Source organism: Pavona decussata, unplaced genomic scaffold (genome assembly GCF_977016875.1).
Source record: "Pavona decussata unplaced genomic scaffold, jaPavDecu1.1 SCAFFOLD_112, whole genome shotgun sequence".
Classification (NCBI taxonomy): domain Eukaryota; kingdom Metazoa; phylum Cnidaria; class Anthozoa; order Scleractinia; family Agariciidae; genus Pavona; species Pavona decussata.
This window is the reverse complement of record NW_028145526.1, coordinates 1,432,630-1,450,000: the sequence shown is the minus strand read 5'-3', so window position 1 is coordinate 1,450,000 and position 17,371 is coordinate 1,432,630. Positions and strand designations below refer to the sequence as shown.

Sequence of the window (17,371 nt, the reverse complement as noted above, 5' to 3'; positions counted from 1 at the left end):
CTCACTAAATTTAATGACATTTCAAGACTTCATAGATGAATACCAGAAGTCCTAGAATCTAGGACTTCCGTAAACCTGTGTCCGCAGAGCCAGTTGGTCCTCGTGCCCAGACTCCAGCGACTAAGAGGATCAGGCGGGTCTGGGGACGAGAATGATCCGTCTGCAAAAAGGCCCCATACCTGGCTCTTCTAGAGGACGTTACAAGCAAGTGCACGTGCCGGAAGTAATCCATAAGAACTGTGAATATTCCGTTATATATTTAGCAAAACTATGACATACGGATGTAGGGATGGACATTACATATTTTCAGAGGTTTGGGCGGATGGCCATTTTCTGAAAGATAAACGAAACTTCGAGCTCTCTATCGGCAATTTATAACGAGAAAAAAATTTCTACGTAGGCGTCAGTTTGGGAGAAAAATTCTTACACCAAAAAAAATATCTTACCTTCCTTCCCCATTGTTCCCCACTTAGAAATATAAATTCCAGTCTCGCCAATACTAATCTTTTCGTACAGTATTTTTCTTAATTTAGTTTAGATGTTACTAAGGTTGAAGTAATTAAATAAATACGTACGGTTTAGATAACTTCGGTAATAGACTGCAAGCAGTCCCTTTCTGGTTAGTCGAAAGGGTGCGCTCATAGCGCAGCAAGACTGGAGCGAGGAGAAATAAACGAGAGGAGACTGGGGGAGAGCCGGGAAGGAAAGGGACTGCGCTCTTAACTGTAACTAGCCTCCCACGCAGTCGTTTTTAGGGGACTCGTATTACCTCCTCCCTACAGAGGCTAAACTGTAACCAACGCGTTCGAATTTCCCGTCGCACCAGCAACGGAAAATTCCGATTGGTCCATAAACAATAGCTGCTGTCAGACAAGTTTGATGTGTAATTGACTTATTCACACGTTTGGATGTCAACCGGTTTCATATCACTAGGAAAATGGCTTCGGTCGTGAAAGAGAGTCAAGCAAGCGATGTCTTCGTAAAATTTAAGCGATTGCCTCGGCGGCTTAGTTCTCAAAGAGGAACAGAAGCTGGCAATAGAAGCTCTCTTGTCGGGATAAGATGTAATGGCCGTTCTTCCCACTGGTTTCGGGAAATACATTATATATCAAAGCTTCGTAATAGCGAAAAACTTTGCCAACACGGCTTCGATTGTAGTTGTTGTTCCGCTTCGCAGTATTGTTATTCTTAATTACACTTCGGGCGCTTGTGTCGTCGATTTCTTTTACTCAGGGCCCCGAAGAAAAATTCAAATGCGCCACAACTTCTAGAGATTTTGGCTTTTCAAAGAAGCTCGGATCAAGGCCCAAGCTTGGCGATTCTTCATCTTCGCTCCTGATGCTCTGGTCATTAAATAACAATGGTCGCTTCGCTGGCCTTTTCACAGCTTCTCAGCGATCTGTCGATTCTTCCCCTCGCTCGTTTTCTCCAGCTTTCCGTCTCTTTTCTGTTGCCGATCCAGGAGACTTTGCAAATCTTTTAAACCGTGAGATTTCTTCAGGTTATCGGTTTTCCTTGTCGTATTCCTGGCCGCTTTCCTTTGATTTTATAGAATTCTCCTCAGTGGAACGTAGATGTTTTCGCGGATGAATTTCAACCGTTCTGTAGCATTTCTTATTTTCAACGCACACTGTAAGCAAACACGGGACGATAAAGAAGACTCAGAACTTAATTAAACAAAGTTTAAGAGTTTCAGTAATTATTTTACTGAGAGGGATTTTTCCTGTGCCGGACTTCTGAGATTTATACAGGTTTACGCACGAAAGGTAATTACCGTTCCGTTTAAAGCATTTTAGTACCGTTTAGTACCGTTTGTTCAAGGTATTAAAATACCTTGAACAAACGGCAAAAATCTGAAGCATCCTGCGCTTTAGGCTTTCTCCCGCGTTTTTGCACCGGTTTCGTTGGCGTACTTACTTTCGCTCATTCAAAGCTTTTTTACTTTTCTTCGACGGACGCTGCGAGGACTGAGTGAATTCCGCTAGATTTGCCAGTACAATACAGTTGTACCATTGGAGTTATGTCTTCCATTGCAGACATGTCCTCTGACGTAATGTGATATGATGGGCCAATCACATAATGCGATCTATCTTGGCCCACGCGAATTAAGACTGGTAAAGAGTTCGGTCTTCGAGCGAAATTGGTTATTCGACGGGGTGAGGGTAAGTGGCAAATTTATTTGACTTAATTTGTAAGCGACGTAACTGAGCGGCTTACACCGATCGACTTCGTTTAAAAATCGAAAACACCAGTATGTGCGTTGGTGTTCAGTTTCCATAAGCCTCTAAAGTCTTGTTTTTACTATCTGCGTAAATAAGAGGATAAATCAGAGAAGGAAATGCTAACATTGAGCTTACGACCTAACTGACAAGAAGGAGAACGCTTCTTTCCCGTCCCCGGGCTTTCCCGACACACGGGAGAGCTTCAAACTCAACGATTCTCCTTGATCTGCGTATCATAGCATTCCAAATTTTCTTTTGAAACCTAGTGCAGCCAAATTAAAAAGCAAAATTGCTGTGACTTAGAGCGCAACTTGTCCGTCAACGTTCTGAAGTTTTATTACAATAGTACCGTTCCAACTGTTCAGTTGTGTCCTCAGTCTATATATTTTTGGAACATCAGTTGTCCAGTTTTCAGTACCATTTATTTATTGCAAAGTCTCATGTTTTTAATCTATCGTCGCCTTACTTCTGTTACTTTAAAACTGACTAGCGGAATTTGCAGATTTATATGCCTTTTTGTCTTCACTGCGGAGAGCGTTTTTTAAGTCGTTTGATATACGAAAGTCATAAAGCGCTTTGTGGTGTTTTATCTGACAATTGTCAGATAAAGTGCGCCACAGTGCGCTTTGTGGTTTTGTATTCGAAGCCATAAAGCGCTTTGTGGTCAGTTTTAGGGGATTCAACAATGAAAACTGGGTGTTTCCTTGACACCTACAAGCATATCACACGATCTTGTCAACATTATATGATTTTTCCAATTTTATCACCAGAGAGTGCTTTGTGGACTAAATAAGGTTCCGTAGAGTGCTTTGTGGCCTAACCAAAACACCACAAAGCGCTCCGCTGTGGCCCGGTTATTACAACCGGAGATACTAGTGGATTGGGGGTCTCCGCGGATAAGCCTAGACAGGCTTGTGAGCTTTCCAGCTCAATTTTATGACTTTTGTTAAGAAATACTAATGTAACGAGATCTGTTAGTGATTTTGGGTAATAAACAAAGTTAAGTTGAAAGTGCGTTGCTTTGTGGCACCTAGTGAGTCCAATTCAGACTGAGTAATTCGGAAAAGGCTTGAAACCGCAGAAAGGAGCTCAGCAATTGGCAGCACGATGAACTATCAGTCAATTATTTCATGTTTTTTTTTTAAATCCATTATAACCCAGTTTTTCAAGTGATTTCAAATCAGATAAATCACTGCGACCCAGCGCAAGTTTTATTTTTCATTTTGGAGGGAGGCGAAGGGGAGTGGGAATGAAAGGTTCTTCTACAGCACCGGCCAATTTCTTTGACCCTCGAGCAAAGTTGTTTTGAGATGACGTACTTTTTGGTAATTCGGTTCTCAGCAGAAGAGCAATCTGTTGTTCTCTGATTGACTTCTTAACAATGCGCGATGGGTCCTTGATCAGTACAGATATCATCCTGTTATTTGTTTGTACGTTTTTTATTTGCTGCGGCTTCCCAGTCGTAAATGATTATACTTTGTCGAGAAAATGGTCCACTATCGGAGCACGAATATATTAAGTTCCCTTGATGATTTGCCATACCTTGTCATCAAATGATCGAAAATCACATATTTACTGGTAAAATAGCCTCACTCAACGCGTGAAGAATGACACTGCACTTAACCAATCAGGGAGATCCTGTTTTTTAGGATCAATGCCGTCGTAATACCTGGGGGCTGAAAGCCCCGGGAAAATAAAAATAAGATGGGTTATTTACATCACAAAAAACCTCAACTTCGCGGTGAATCAAAACAATGTCGAAAAACAAAAGGACTCGAATGACAAATGAAAGGGCCCAGTAGTTTACGCCATAGATGAGTAAAGGTGTACATGCTCTCCTCATATACTTTTACCCACACGTTAACTTTTCCTCCCCCTCCTTCACTCTCTTATCACTTGGAATACTGTGGCTTCTAGGCGGAACCCTTAGCAGATTGTACAAGCCACAACTTGTCTAGTAAAACGCAGAGAAAGTGGTATTTCTAATCCTCTGTGTTCTAGACAGCACCGAATTCTGGTAGCCAAGATATATTTGGGAAACAAATATTCTAAAACCGTTTCTGTTCACAAACGACTAACAAGTTTTATAACATAGCGCGCGTGCATCCTAATCTAATTCCTATTGGCGTCATCATGGTACATTTCTCAACATACGCACGGCCGTGCGTCCATCCGATGACGTGTGCAAGTCAGATGGGCGAAGCATGCGCGCGCTGTGTTATTAAAAAAACTTTTATAGAGAGACAACACCATAAAAAATGTATATTTATAAGCGCTTGAAGCTTAATGAAACGTTAAGATTAAACCGATATGAGAAACCATTTTCGCCTTTGTTTTTGTACAGAGAATTTTGTAATGAATCTGGAACAAAACCTGTTTTCCAGGAATCTTTTACTTTATTTTCACTATGTTATAAAAGAATTGATTCATGCTTTTAGCTGTGCGTATATCAAGTTATGGATGCACTTGGAAAGTTTGGAGAGCACTCAAGAAGCTAGAGTTGCTCTCGGCTACGCCTCGAACAACTCTTACGCTTCTCTCGTGCTCTCCAAACTTCCCGCGTGCATCCATAACTCGATATACGCACGCTAAGCATGAACCAATTCTTAACCATTCGGGGAAAATTGCGTTCAGAGCCCCTTACGAAGGTTTGCCCGCGCGCCGGTGTCTACCGACAGCGTTGGTCAATAGGGTTGCTTATGATGATCGACAGAAGTCTTTCCTCTCTTCAATGAAGGAAAAACTGTGTACAGCATTGAAGCCAGCTGGAACATCATAAAAGTTAATATATTCACAGACAGAAAGGAAAATCGTACCTCAATCGAATTTTACATCTCATTACTCGAACGTTGAGCAGGTTAAACCAGGCCTCATCAAAGCAAAACCGGTCGCTGATTTTCGTTAGCATTACGAGCAAGAATGGAAAACTACTAAGAGCCTTCATAAATAGTTCTTTCCGCAAGCCAATATTTTTCCTTTTGCAAATCTACTGTTCAGCGAATTAAACTGGACAAATGACATATGGTCGATGGCTGGTGGGATCCGTCGAGAATTTGTGCCAGTGAGACGGGGTGTCTCGAAAACGAAGGCTTCTAAAACGAAGACCCTAAGACCTTAAGACCTTAAGACCCTAAGACCCTAAGACCCCGAAAACACGAAAACGAATACCTCCAAAATTTCTGAGTGTAAGTACAAAGTGTAAGTACAAAAAGAGTGTAAGTAACAAAAAAAGACATTAATACCTCAAGTGAAATTTAATTCCTTCCCCTGGTCCTACCATGGTTATCCGCCATCTTGAGCTGAGTGACCGCGCTCCCATGGAATACTGACCGGAATTGCGTTTCCCGCTCCACTGGACCGGAAGCGTGTTTCCGAACGTCTCAGTTGCGCTGTTGTGTTTTTATTTAATTACCAACTAGCAAAGAAACGAGAGTTGAATCCTCCTTTTCGAAATTACAACAACGCGATCGTGAGAGCAAAAGAAATGAAGCCTTACTCCGGTCTTCTATTATGACAGTTGCTATTAAGTTGCTATAATGATTTTGAGGTTCTTCAATCCCGAGTGTCGATTCCTATTTTTAACAAAATTCATCAGCTTCCTAGTCTCCCTTGCAGCCGTTTCTTGGGGAGCGTTGCGTGACAGCACAAACAACGGCTGCGAGGGAAACTATCAGCCTCCCCGTAAAATGTACCCTTGTCGCTCATATTTCTATAACCTATCCCAGACTTACTTGATTCAGACCATGCCCTTCACAGCGGCTCAGATTCTATGCCATGGCATTTTATGGTAGTTTTTCCGAGGAAAATTGCGATTTAGTGGTACGTCATACATGATATTAAATTTATTTCTGGTCCAAAAATTGGAAGGGTGGGAGGTGGGAGGTGGAGGGGGGGGGGGGGAGGGGGGTGTTGTTGCGTTATGTTTGAAAAGTGGTATGTAACCCGTTATGGAGCCTGCATTCCTGACCTGACCTCCTAGACATGATATGACGGTCTATCTCCAAACCCTTTCAACTCTCTGTTTATTCTGTTATCTCTGACATTTGCAACATTTATCTGTGCACCAAGCGCTGCAAAACAAGCTATAAATAAGTGCATGGATAAAGATGGCGACTTCATAGGTTTAAAGCAAATTAATTTCAAAGCTAAGACTTAATTCAATTTTGATGTGTTTATTTTTTTATTTTAAAATCTCGTAAAAAATGGCTCTCTTGGTACGGTCGAAAAGATCAACTGATAGAATTTACGAATCGCTTTAAGTTTTAAAAGTGTAAATGGTTTACAAGCAGCGATTCTCTCAGAATGGTATGATAGATTGACTTCAACTTGATGCTGTCCGTTTAATGTGAGTTTCTTTGATTCAACAAACGTTTTGCACAAAGTCCCATTATTTTCATCATGTCCTTCATAATCTGCCCCCTCGACTTCTTATATCTTCTGCGGTGCTTCATCCAATTATAACTCCAGTTATGTTTCTGTCAATCTAATTCAGAAAAGCAAAATAAATTAATCTAAAAATATCCTTACTACGCACACAGATAAGATTTCAACCAGTATTGAGTTGTGAAAAGTACGTTTGTAGCCCACGTGGCAGTTGTTGGAGGGATGGTATTAGTCTCTAAAGTGGAAAACGGTCTTCGGATAGAGGTAATGTCTATTTTGTCTAACATTCCCTTCAGCAAGGGTAACGGCTGGTAAGTATTGACGAAGCGTGAATCTGACAATGACAAGTTCTGTTAGTATAGTTGCGTTGCCGTTTTAGCCAGGGTTATGTATACCCAGGTGTGATGTCACAAGGCATTGAATGACTTATCTTGCTAAGAAAATGGTTGGAGGACAATGTCAGTTACTTTAAGTAACACTTTCATTGGAGTACCTAGATGCCCTTTTACACAGGCAAGCCTAAAAAATGAAGGGTGCAGTTTTGTTAAAAGTTACAACACTGTAGTGTACACTGTGATTACATGTATAGAAATGGGTTGTAACTTGAAAAAAACGGCCAACTTTTTCAAGTCCTCTTGTGTCTTCGAAAAATTGATAAAAATTGAAAACTAATAAAATGATTTGACATCTTTTTATTGATGTTTTTGGGGGCATCTCATAAACAGGAATAGGTACTTAGATTAAGTTGCAGCACAATTCTTGATCAAAACACATAAAAATCCTCATGATATAGCCCCTTTAAAATGGATCGACTTTTCATAATTAACTTGCTGCTCTCTGTAAGGTACTGTATTGTCTATAATTCATTTACAGTAGTTTCGTTGGATAGGAACCACTGCCGAACACTTACAACTACTGTTTATTTGATCTGACTACTTTGTCTTTAGTAGCTTCCATGTTTGAACTTACCTGTTCAGCTAATTCTTAATCCCAATTTTATCCATCTGCCTTTAATCTACATAAAATCAGAAATATCAAGAAATTTAATTGTTACCATGATAAGAAGAAGAAAATGATGATGATGATGATGATGATGATGATGATGATGATGATGATGATGATGATGATGATGATGATAAAGATTGGTTATTATTATTTCAGAGTGGCCTATCTGAATAGACAGGTTATTTTTCGTCAACAATGATTGAATTCTTGACATGACAAAGCAGACAAAGTGCACCAAATGACGTAAGGAAAACAAACCCTGCAGTCGTTTATTTTGCCTCTCGTAGATTATAAAGTAATTTCCTTTTTTTAGTTATAAAACAGTCTACAGGATTTCCTTTTCCGAGTATGCCTGTTTCACTTACTGAAAAATACAGCATTCTTAGTCTAGATGTAGATGAAAACTTTTATATGCTCAGTATACAGAGAAATTCAGGTTGCATAAATCCCAAGCTGTTTAACATGAATTTTGTCTTTGCTGTTCAAGAATAGGACAGTTTTATGCAGCACATGCACAGTTCACTAAAAGTTGAGACTGACCATAAAAAGAAAACTGGTCAATTCCTTACGGATGTCTGTATAAAAGATACAAACTTTAGTACACTTGGAAGTGAAGAACTTTAGAAAAGTGAGTGACCTAGCTGAAAAATAATTTATAAAGGAATGTTTTTTAAAAAGTATAGCCAAAAGCTTATTTGGCATACATAATAAACACACAAGAATGATATTATTATTCTGACTTGTGTTGTATTAAGAGTCAATGTCTGAGAAAACCGGGCAAAATCTGAAAAAGCTGAAAGATGGGGGTCGGCCAAATTATTCCATACTAACATCATAGTTAGGTTAGGTGGACTTATGGATAAATTTACTAAAGTTTACTCTTCAAGTGTTTTGGTATAGGAGATATGAGATCCACTCTCCATCACCCCCTCAGGTCCCAGTTTTTCTGGTAAATTTGACCCAAATTTGACAGCCAGCAAAAACTGTAAAATTTAGCGAAGAGAGTTCGTGTTTTGTACCTGATATAAATGGTCATAGAACTTCTTGTAAAAAGCCAGAGATATGCGAAATAAGCAAAAGTCACTCTACAACATTTAGTTTTGGAATACCTATATTTCGCATCTGCGAATGAGCAAGAAATTAGCCATTTTCGAACTCACGCAGAACACACAACTAAATCTTCAGCAACAATCGGATGCTAAAACCAAACACTCTTACCTTCCCTCTATCACAATCATCAATAATCTTTTTGGGCCATTCAAACAGCAAGATGCTTCACCACCTCCATTACTCCTACCACTCGTTGTCATGTACAGCACGACACGACGCAAGCAATGTGCCGATTAAGCCGCTCTTGGATTCCACATTGGATTTCTCCACGGTTAAATATATGCAGTTGACTAAAAAGGTCCCAAAAAAATCAAAACCCCTCTCCGGCAAATTTAACAGAAGGAAAATTTTAAAAGAAATACGAACTAAACAGAACGACGCCATCTTGAGTTGGATTGCTCTCAAGGGACTGGGACCTACTTATTTTTACTTTAGGTAGGGAGGGGACAGGGAAGGACCTATCGCCGGCGCATTGTTGCTAGAAACGTCTGTTTGTCGCGATAAACAGCTCAAGATCTGAACAAAAAATGACACGAACGAATCATGCTCGAAATAGAACCAGCAGAACCGCGCAATAGCGTGAAAAAATAACTTTATTGGATTTTTTTTGATCGCGCGGCTTTTGATGTACATTTCCACCGTCAAGAAATCAGAGATATCCAACTCCCGCGTTCTTCACAACTCGATAAAGCACGCTAAAGCATGAACTACTGGAATTGTTGAATTTAATAACAAAAATTGCAATGCCTTCATAAGAAAGTTTCCGTTTAGTAACTTTGAAAGAAGTACGGTTATTTGACACTTGTACTACATAACACTAGTAAAACAAATCTCTGTACAATGTATAAGCAAACTGATCACAGTTATTACTCAATAAATTGACCCTCCTAGGTTAATCTCTCTACTCTACACGCTCACCTCTGAATCACTGAGGAAAGCTGGAATATGATCTCTACCTTTACCGCAAGGCAATCAGATTGGATGTGTGAAATAAGTAGAAACAGTGTCATGGAATTGTTCTACCTTTAAAATAAACTGCGTAAAACTAAAGATAACTGACGGAAAATCTGCGCTTGATATTTAGAAAAAAGAATTTTCCTTGCAGATCCCCTTTGGCTTGGAATTTCCTTTTTCCTATAGATAACTGCCTTTTCCAAGGTATGTTTGTTTTTGCTTCCGATCTTTTGTTTACTTATTTTGAACTTTGCTAGTTCCGTTGGTCTGTCAATGAACACATGTCGTGAAGCGAAATATTTACCTAGGAGCCCTCACTGAATACGTCATTTGCTTTTAATAAAAGCGTTGGACTTATCATTCCGGCTTGTCATGTACACCAGAAGGCCCTTAGGAGTATACGCTTTTTGGTTATAAAAGCTGCTGTTGAAAACTTACACAACAAATTAACAAAAAATTAGTTTTGGCTGTCTTATCTCCGCTTTGATACCTTGATTAATATGATAGGAGACGGGAAGGAGGAGCTGCCGGACCGTTAAGAACGCTAATCAGAGAATAAACAAATAACATCACGTTAACGTAGAATCTGCAACGCCTAACTCTTAACCTCTACTGGGATCATCACAAAATTGTCTCCGGGTCGAATAAATAAAGAAGTTATATATCGGTCCAAGGGAACAGTAATCTTACTATTAATTCAAAACATTCACCTTAAGCTTGTCCTCAAATTTTGAGGTAGCATCCTCCACTTTAAATCTGCTTGAATGGCCTTTTCGACAAGTGTTTATAATACACAGGGCTGAAACAATATTTGAAATGTTGATTTCAATTGAATGAGATGTTTGTTACATTGTAACAAAACAACGCATTTGATAAATTAGTAGAGATTTCCGAACTGATAAGAAACTACACGTAAAGTGAAATATCTTAAGGTAACATATAAAGAGTAAATTAATTACCAAAAAAAGGTGAATTGCGAGAAAATAATTTAAATATTGGCTTATTGTACATACCGGATCCTATTGGAACTGAAACTTGAAACTCCTGGTATATTTCTTCCGACACCTGTTTGTTTACCCGACGAGGATTTTTTAATTTTTTCGCTTCACCTCTGTGAGATGGGTGTGAACAACTGGATTTTAACTTCTGGTAATGTGTTGTTAATTCGTATTTGTGCTTTGGACATTTCGCTGTCATCCTCTGATAGAGAATGCAATCCGGCGCGATTGAGAATAACATCAGCCTCGTTTATAATCCGTGTCCCTAAGCCTCGACTTCGATCGACTGACACCCAGATTAGTTAGATAATCTGTTAAATCCTTTCTGCATGATTTTAGAGGAATAACATAAAGCTCATTTGGCGCGTATGGTGTTGGACCGCATACACTGGCAACAGTTGAAAATAAGCAGCTCATTTTGCGTTGTACATTACGCTTCTGAGTGCAATGTAAATACTGTCGCAAAAGACTGGAGCGAAGACCATATGTCACGTAATAAATGAAAATATGGTAAGAACAAAATTGTCATAAAATACTTTCGTACGTGTATAGTCTTTTACGATATAAAAGAACATGACGTTATTTTTTCGGATTTTTTCCCTTTGTATTGAAACAAAATAGAGTTTCTGCAAGTGAATCTACAAACAAGACTTCCAACTGGGCTACGGTATTGTTTCTCTAAATTACTCTTGTGTTTTTGGCTCTTTTTTGATTTGTTGTAATCCCGTCTTTGACAGTACAAGACAGCTTGACCCAGAAACTTCACCTAATCAAAGCCCACAAAATGCAAATTAAATTTCAAAACGATATTCCCTGCCCAGCAAGCATAACAACATGTAGGCCATTTAATAAGCAAGGAAAATGGTTGTAACTCTCGTTGGTATCTTCATTTCCCAATAGTTTGTTATTCCTTGCTACTTACGGCATGAGCCTAAACCAGCCTTCCTTAAATCAAAAAGCTTACTTATGAAAAACAGCGTGGAACAATCATCCATGGCCAGCCTTGGCTAGCCCCTGGCTCCCTTACAAACCAATCAACTAGTTCCCAGTCTATCCCGAGTGAACAAATTCAACATGGCGTCGTTTTGTTTATTTTCGCGTTTTCTTAATTTTCTTTCCGTTAAATTCGCAAGAGAAGGGATTTGAATTTTTTGTGGAACTAATTTGATCAACTGAATATTTTTAACTTAAGACAAACCCAATGCGAAATCCAGGAGCGGCTTAAACAGCACATTGATTGCGTCGTGTCGTGCTGTACATGACATCTAGTAGTAAGAGAAATGGAGGTGATGTGGCATCTTGCTGTTTGAATGGCCCAAAAAGATTATTGCTGATTTTGATAGATGGAAGGTAAGAGTGTTTGGTTTTGGCATCCAGTTTTTGCTGAAGTTTTAGTTGTGTGTTCTGCGTGAGGTCGAAAATGGCTAATTTCTTGCTCATTTGCAGATACGAAATATAGGTATTCCAAAACTAAATGTTGTAGAGTGACTTTTGCTTATTTCGCATATCTCTGGCTTTTTACAAGAAGTTCAATGCCCATTCATATCAGGTACAAAACATGAACTTCGTTCGCCAGATTGTACAGTTTTTGCTGGCTGTCAAATTTGGGTCAAATTTACCAGAAAAACAAGGGCCTAAGGGGGTGATGGAGAGTGGATCTCATATCTCCTATACCAAAACACTTGAAGAGCAAACTTTAGTATATTTATCCATAAGTCCACCTAACCTATCTATGATGTTAGTATGGAATGATTTGGCCGACCCCGATCTTTGACCACCTGCCTGGTTTTCTCAGACAATAACTCTTAACAGTGATCAGCATCAAACTTCCCCTCGTAATATCAACGCTCATTCCACCCCTGAGGTCATGAGAATTAAAGATATGATAACCCAAGGTGAAATTTCTTGATATTTTAATAACGTCACCCGAGTACTTTTATAAGAAAAGTATGGGAAAAAGATAGGAGAATTTGTTCTTTGATATTAAGGGTTAAAGGGTTGATAATTCAGTGTTGGTTTGTGTTATTGGCATTCTCCCAATATTATACGCTTGCACAGCATTCTATCTTAAAACGGTGACCACCCAAGGTTGTCTTCTGGCCAATCTTCTGTCTGATAACTACAAAAGTTGTTATTGAGATCAGTACACAATACATCCCCAAAACAATGGCTGTCAAGTAGACCAACAGCCTGTTTACATGAATCACTTCTCATTCTGGGACAAGTTCAGCTTGGTGTCCAGTCATTTCCATGATGTTGTTTACATGGTTTTACTCTCAGATTAGCTCATCCCAGAATTATTTCACCCCTGTTGAACAGTGTAAGGACTGGGATGAACTTTGACAAAAGTTTTCAGACTTTGCAGAAATCACGTCAAGCCTTTGAGGTCCAAACTTTTGGAATAGTCACTCTGGTTTTCTGTCATTAGACCGGTTTTGATAGTGCACATATCATTTTAATAATCAATTATAAACTGAAAGCCAAAAATGAGCCCACTACACCAAGGCAAAACAATTTCTTAAGCTTGAGAGCCTCGATGAAGTAATGTTTTTGAATCTATGCTTAACAAGATTTCATCACACACCTCCATTTTTAGAATTCTAAAGCAAAGACACTTTGAGGAATACTTGACAGCTTAAACAAGGAATTAAGAGTCAGAGTTTAAAGCAAAAAAAATCATTCTTTGATAACTGGCTTATGATGTGTTATTCTAGAAAGTGACACAAGCATACTCGGGAAAAAGAAATCTGAGTACTCCTATCAGGAGCCGAACCTAAGACCTTCCGAACACTAGTTCAGATGCTCTAACACTGAGCTACAGGAGACTCATAGGAGCTAAGGCCATTAAACTAGGTTCATTGCCGGATTTCATATCGTGGGGGACTGGGTATGAGTCTCTGTATTATGAGATATGGGACACAACTCTCACATAGCCAGAAAGAGCACACCGAACTTTACAACATCCTTAAGTTTGGTGTTAATTAGGCCAATATTAGACGAGATACAGCCATTCAAAAACTCCAAATTTTACTATGAAATACATACGGCACCAGACAAATTGTCCGTCGCGTCCGGCTATCCATACATTTCTTAGTAAATTTTTTAAAGTTTTTGACTGGCTGTATCTCGTTCAATATTGGCCCAAATCCCACCAAACTTGTGGATTTTGTAAAGCTCGGTGTGCTCTTTCTGGCTGTGGGAGTGTTCTGTCCCATATCCCATAATACACAGACTCGTACCCAGTCCCCCACGATATGGAATCCGGCAATGGGGCAAATATCCTTCGTACTGCCAGGATTTAAATGCTAAACGTGTGGTATGATGGCCTAAGCTCCCACGAGTCTCCTGTAGCTCAGTGGTAGTAGCATCTGAACTAGTAACCGGATGGTCTTAGGTTCGACTCCTGATAGGAGCACTCGGATTCTTTTTTCCGAGTATGCCTGTGTCACTTTCTATAATAGTACATCATTCTCATTCATTCACCAGGCTTGAAATATACCATCACATTTATTTCAAATAATTATTCTGCCTTTGAGTTTTTCCGGGGTCTGAGGTCTGAGTTTTTGAGACACCCTGAATTTGAAACTACAGTATATGCAAGCAACGAGCATACTCCATAAAACACAATTTCTGCAGAGCCTTTCTTTCTTCCTGTGGAGTTAAGAAAAGCTCTGCCAGCAGGGTACGTGGTTTCCAGCAAAGACAAGATGGAAATAATTTTGGGTCAGATAAAGTTTATCATGGGTGAGATGACTGTCATCCTGGGATAAAACCATTCACATAAATTTTTGCATCCTAGGATGAAACTCATCTCAGCGTTCGTGATAACCGTATATACAATCGACTCCCGATAACTCGAACCTTCAAGGAAAATCGAAAAAGGTTCGAGTTAACGGGAGTTCGAGTTATTGAGGGTAAAATTATATAGAAAATGAATGACGTGAAGGAAAAGGAAAATTGCTTCGAGTTAGCGAAGGTTCGAGTTATCAGGAGTCCACTGTATAATATATATTGTTTTTGAAATAGAAAGGACGGCTTGGTCTAATATCAAACATATGAAAATGACAAGCCTTCTAGGAACTGTTGTCTCTCAAGGCTATGACGTATTCCCATGGACAAGTTGTGCTACATTGTACATGGTCATGGAACATGGTCAATCAGCGAGTGTTTATTGTTCTCGAGCTGAAGTCGAACTTATGGTAATTGTAAAACCAGGAAAACGTGCATCAGGTAATAAAGTGTTTAGCAGTTTAAGCTCCACAGAAAGATTGCACAGATCTCGAAATTAAAACTAGCACATCTAGCAAAAGGACGACAGCTTTGCGTCAGCCATCCGGGTTTCAGCTGGCATCTAATGTAATTTACAGTACAAAGAAAAGTCTTGCAAAACACTGCACGAAAATAATACAAGGGCTGCTTACCTGATATTCACGAGTCATCTCGCGATGGTTCAGTTCGTGTTTGGTTCAAAATGGCGACTTCTAAATGCTTATCGCCGGCGAAAGTCGACCACGTGCACGTTGATCTCCTCCCTTGTCAAAATAATCACAGAGGACACGATCACAACGCAGTTTCATTGGTGGAAAGAAGAACGTTCATTATTGGTCACAAGGTCAGAAGATATATCTGCCACGGAAGACCAAACTGCAACGCTACATACAGCTCCTTAAATTGCTGTTGTTGTTGTTGTTACTTGTATGCCCAGGAAAGACGTGGAGGAGGAGTTGTTATTTATTAGATGTCATTTTTAATTGGATTTTTAATGGATTTAACTTAACGAATTGTGGGCGGAGTTACCCTGAATGCATCAATTACAGCTAAGAGCGCAGTCCCTTTCTTTTCCTTTCCCCTTGTTCCCGCTTCTACCCAAGCCCCCCTCCGCTCGTTCGGTCCAGTTTTTTTGGCGCGACCTCTCAACTAACCAGAGAGGGACTGCTTGCAGTCTACTTCGGTACCTAACCCCATGACGTAGTGTTGCGTGACATCGAGAGATTAGAATTTCGATTGAGGCAGAAATGACCACGTGTCTATGTTTATCCTACATTTCCGGCTAAATGTCTTCAATTTCTCAGAAAAAAATGAGTAGTTTGCATTAGCATTAAAGGCCATAATTATTTTGCACTATTCTCATCTATGTACTCATTTTTTTCGAGAAAACATTAACGCGAATCTCACGTTTTGGCGTTTGCCTCAAACGCGATTCAGTAAATCTCTCTAATTATTATCGAGACTTTTTTCAACCTGCAACCCGAAGATAAAGAAAGCAGATGATACTGACTGTGAAGCAAAATAATGTGGATTTAATTGGCGTCTGTTTCAGTGGTGTGGAATCAAAGGTGGATTCATGGTTTTGGGTATGTGCTTATTTTTTTGTGAGAACTTCAATCTGCTACCGTTGTTGCGGATCGGACAAGTTCCCCTCTTGTTTTTTAATTATTTAATGAAATCTGTGTTTTTTTAATTGCTATTACGATGTAACTCTGTCACTTTAATTACTTGAAAAAAAAAAAAAAAACGTTAGCAAATTTTTTTACATCTTCGCTTCCCAACTGAGAAGTCAAAGAAACGCCTGTTACATTGCCATTCATTGTAAGAATATCTCTTTAATTGGTTCATGGTTGTAAGCGATTTCATGTCGATCTTACAGTTTTTAAACTGTTTATACTTACATAGTATTTCATTATTCCGTTAACTTAAAGAATTCAGCAAGTTTTTTTAGAAACCAAGCAGCCAAGGATTCATGACATCTCTAAGATTTGTCAAAAGTGCTTATCGACAACCCTTACAGTACAAGTAAACAAAAGGTAAATGTAAAAAGGCACGGATTTTCATTTCAAATTAATACTTTCGAAAGGGGCATAACACCTTTGTGACCGAGAGAAAGAGAGTGGACATCTTTACTTATTAAAAGCTGGATGATTGGATAATGGCATTCCAGAGTTTTGATAAGCTTGGAGGGCCATTGTATATTGGCCATTCAATCGATCTCAATATTCCGTCCGTCTGTTCATGTCCAGCGCTCATCAGTGTTAAATGTCACTAGAGGGTTTCTCAAGGTTCAGTTACGCCCACACAATTCGCCTTTTATACCAATGACTTGTCGACCACCATTTCATCCGGCACCGTATTTATGTACGAAGACGATATTAGCGTTTATTGTATCAGCAACACGGTCGATAACGCAATCACCTCTTCAAATGACCCGCTCTCCAAATTTAATAACTGGTGGTTGGAAAACTTAACACCTCACTCGCCGGGCAATGTGCGAAGCAAAGTTACCTCAGAGAAAACCGTTCATCCGATCACTTAATTCTGTAGTTGTTGGTGAGGGACGAAGCGAGTGGATTAATTACATTCGCCTTCTGGGGGTAACTACTGATAACAGACTCTCCTGATCAAAACTGGAATCTTATCAGTGTAAAGAAGAGTTTTATTAACAAGTTGAACCTACTCTTTCTTGAATAGAGCTGTCCCTTCAGTCTTATATGGCCATGTCGTATGCCGGAGGTTGTAATAATTTAGATCATCTAAATTCTTTAGAGCTACTCCATCGTAGAGCCGCCAGAGTGATCTACAACCTACCCCAACACACGCCATCTGATGAGGTATACCGACACTGCAACTGGAATACAATCAGTTACCAATACAAATTACGTTTAATTAAACTTATCGATGAAGTGCAGAAGCACTGTCACACTT

At 39.5% G+C, this 17,371-nt stretch overlaps 2 protein-coding genes and 1 long non-coding RNA gene across 3 annotated transcripts in view; all 3 read right to left on the bottom strand.

The window, feature by feature from the left end:
- LOC146470728 (uncharacterized) overlaps positions 1 to 17,371 on the bottom strand; it is a 77,432-nt gene that overhangs the window by 16,554 nt on the left and 43,507 nt on the right. The gene's annotated exons all lie outside the window — the stretch shown is intronic.
- The window catches only part of LOC146470730 (uncharacterized), a 52,200-nt gene that overhangs the window by 33,580 nt on the left and 1,249 nt on the right, over positions 1 to 17,371 (bottom strand). The window lies entirely within an intron of this gene.
- Positions 6,400 to 15,327, bottom strand: LOC146470731 (uncharacterized). The gene is made up of 3 exons (XR_014866986.1): positions 15,094 to 15,327; positions 7,575 to 7,620; positions 6,400 to 6,705 (listed from the first exon to the last, which is right to left on the bottom strand). It is a non-coding gene; the product is annotated as an uncharacterized LOC146470731 (long non-coding RNA).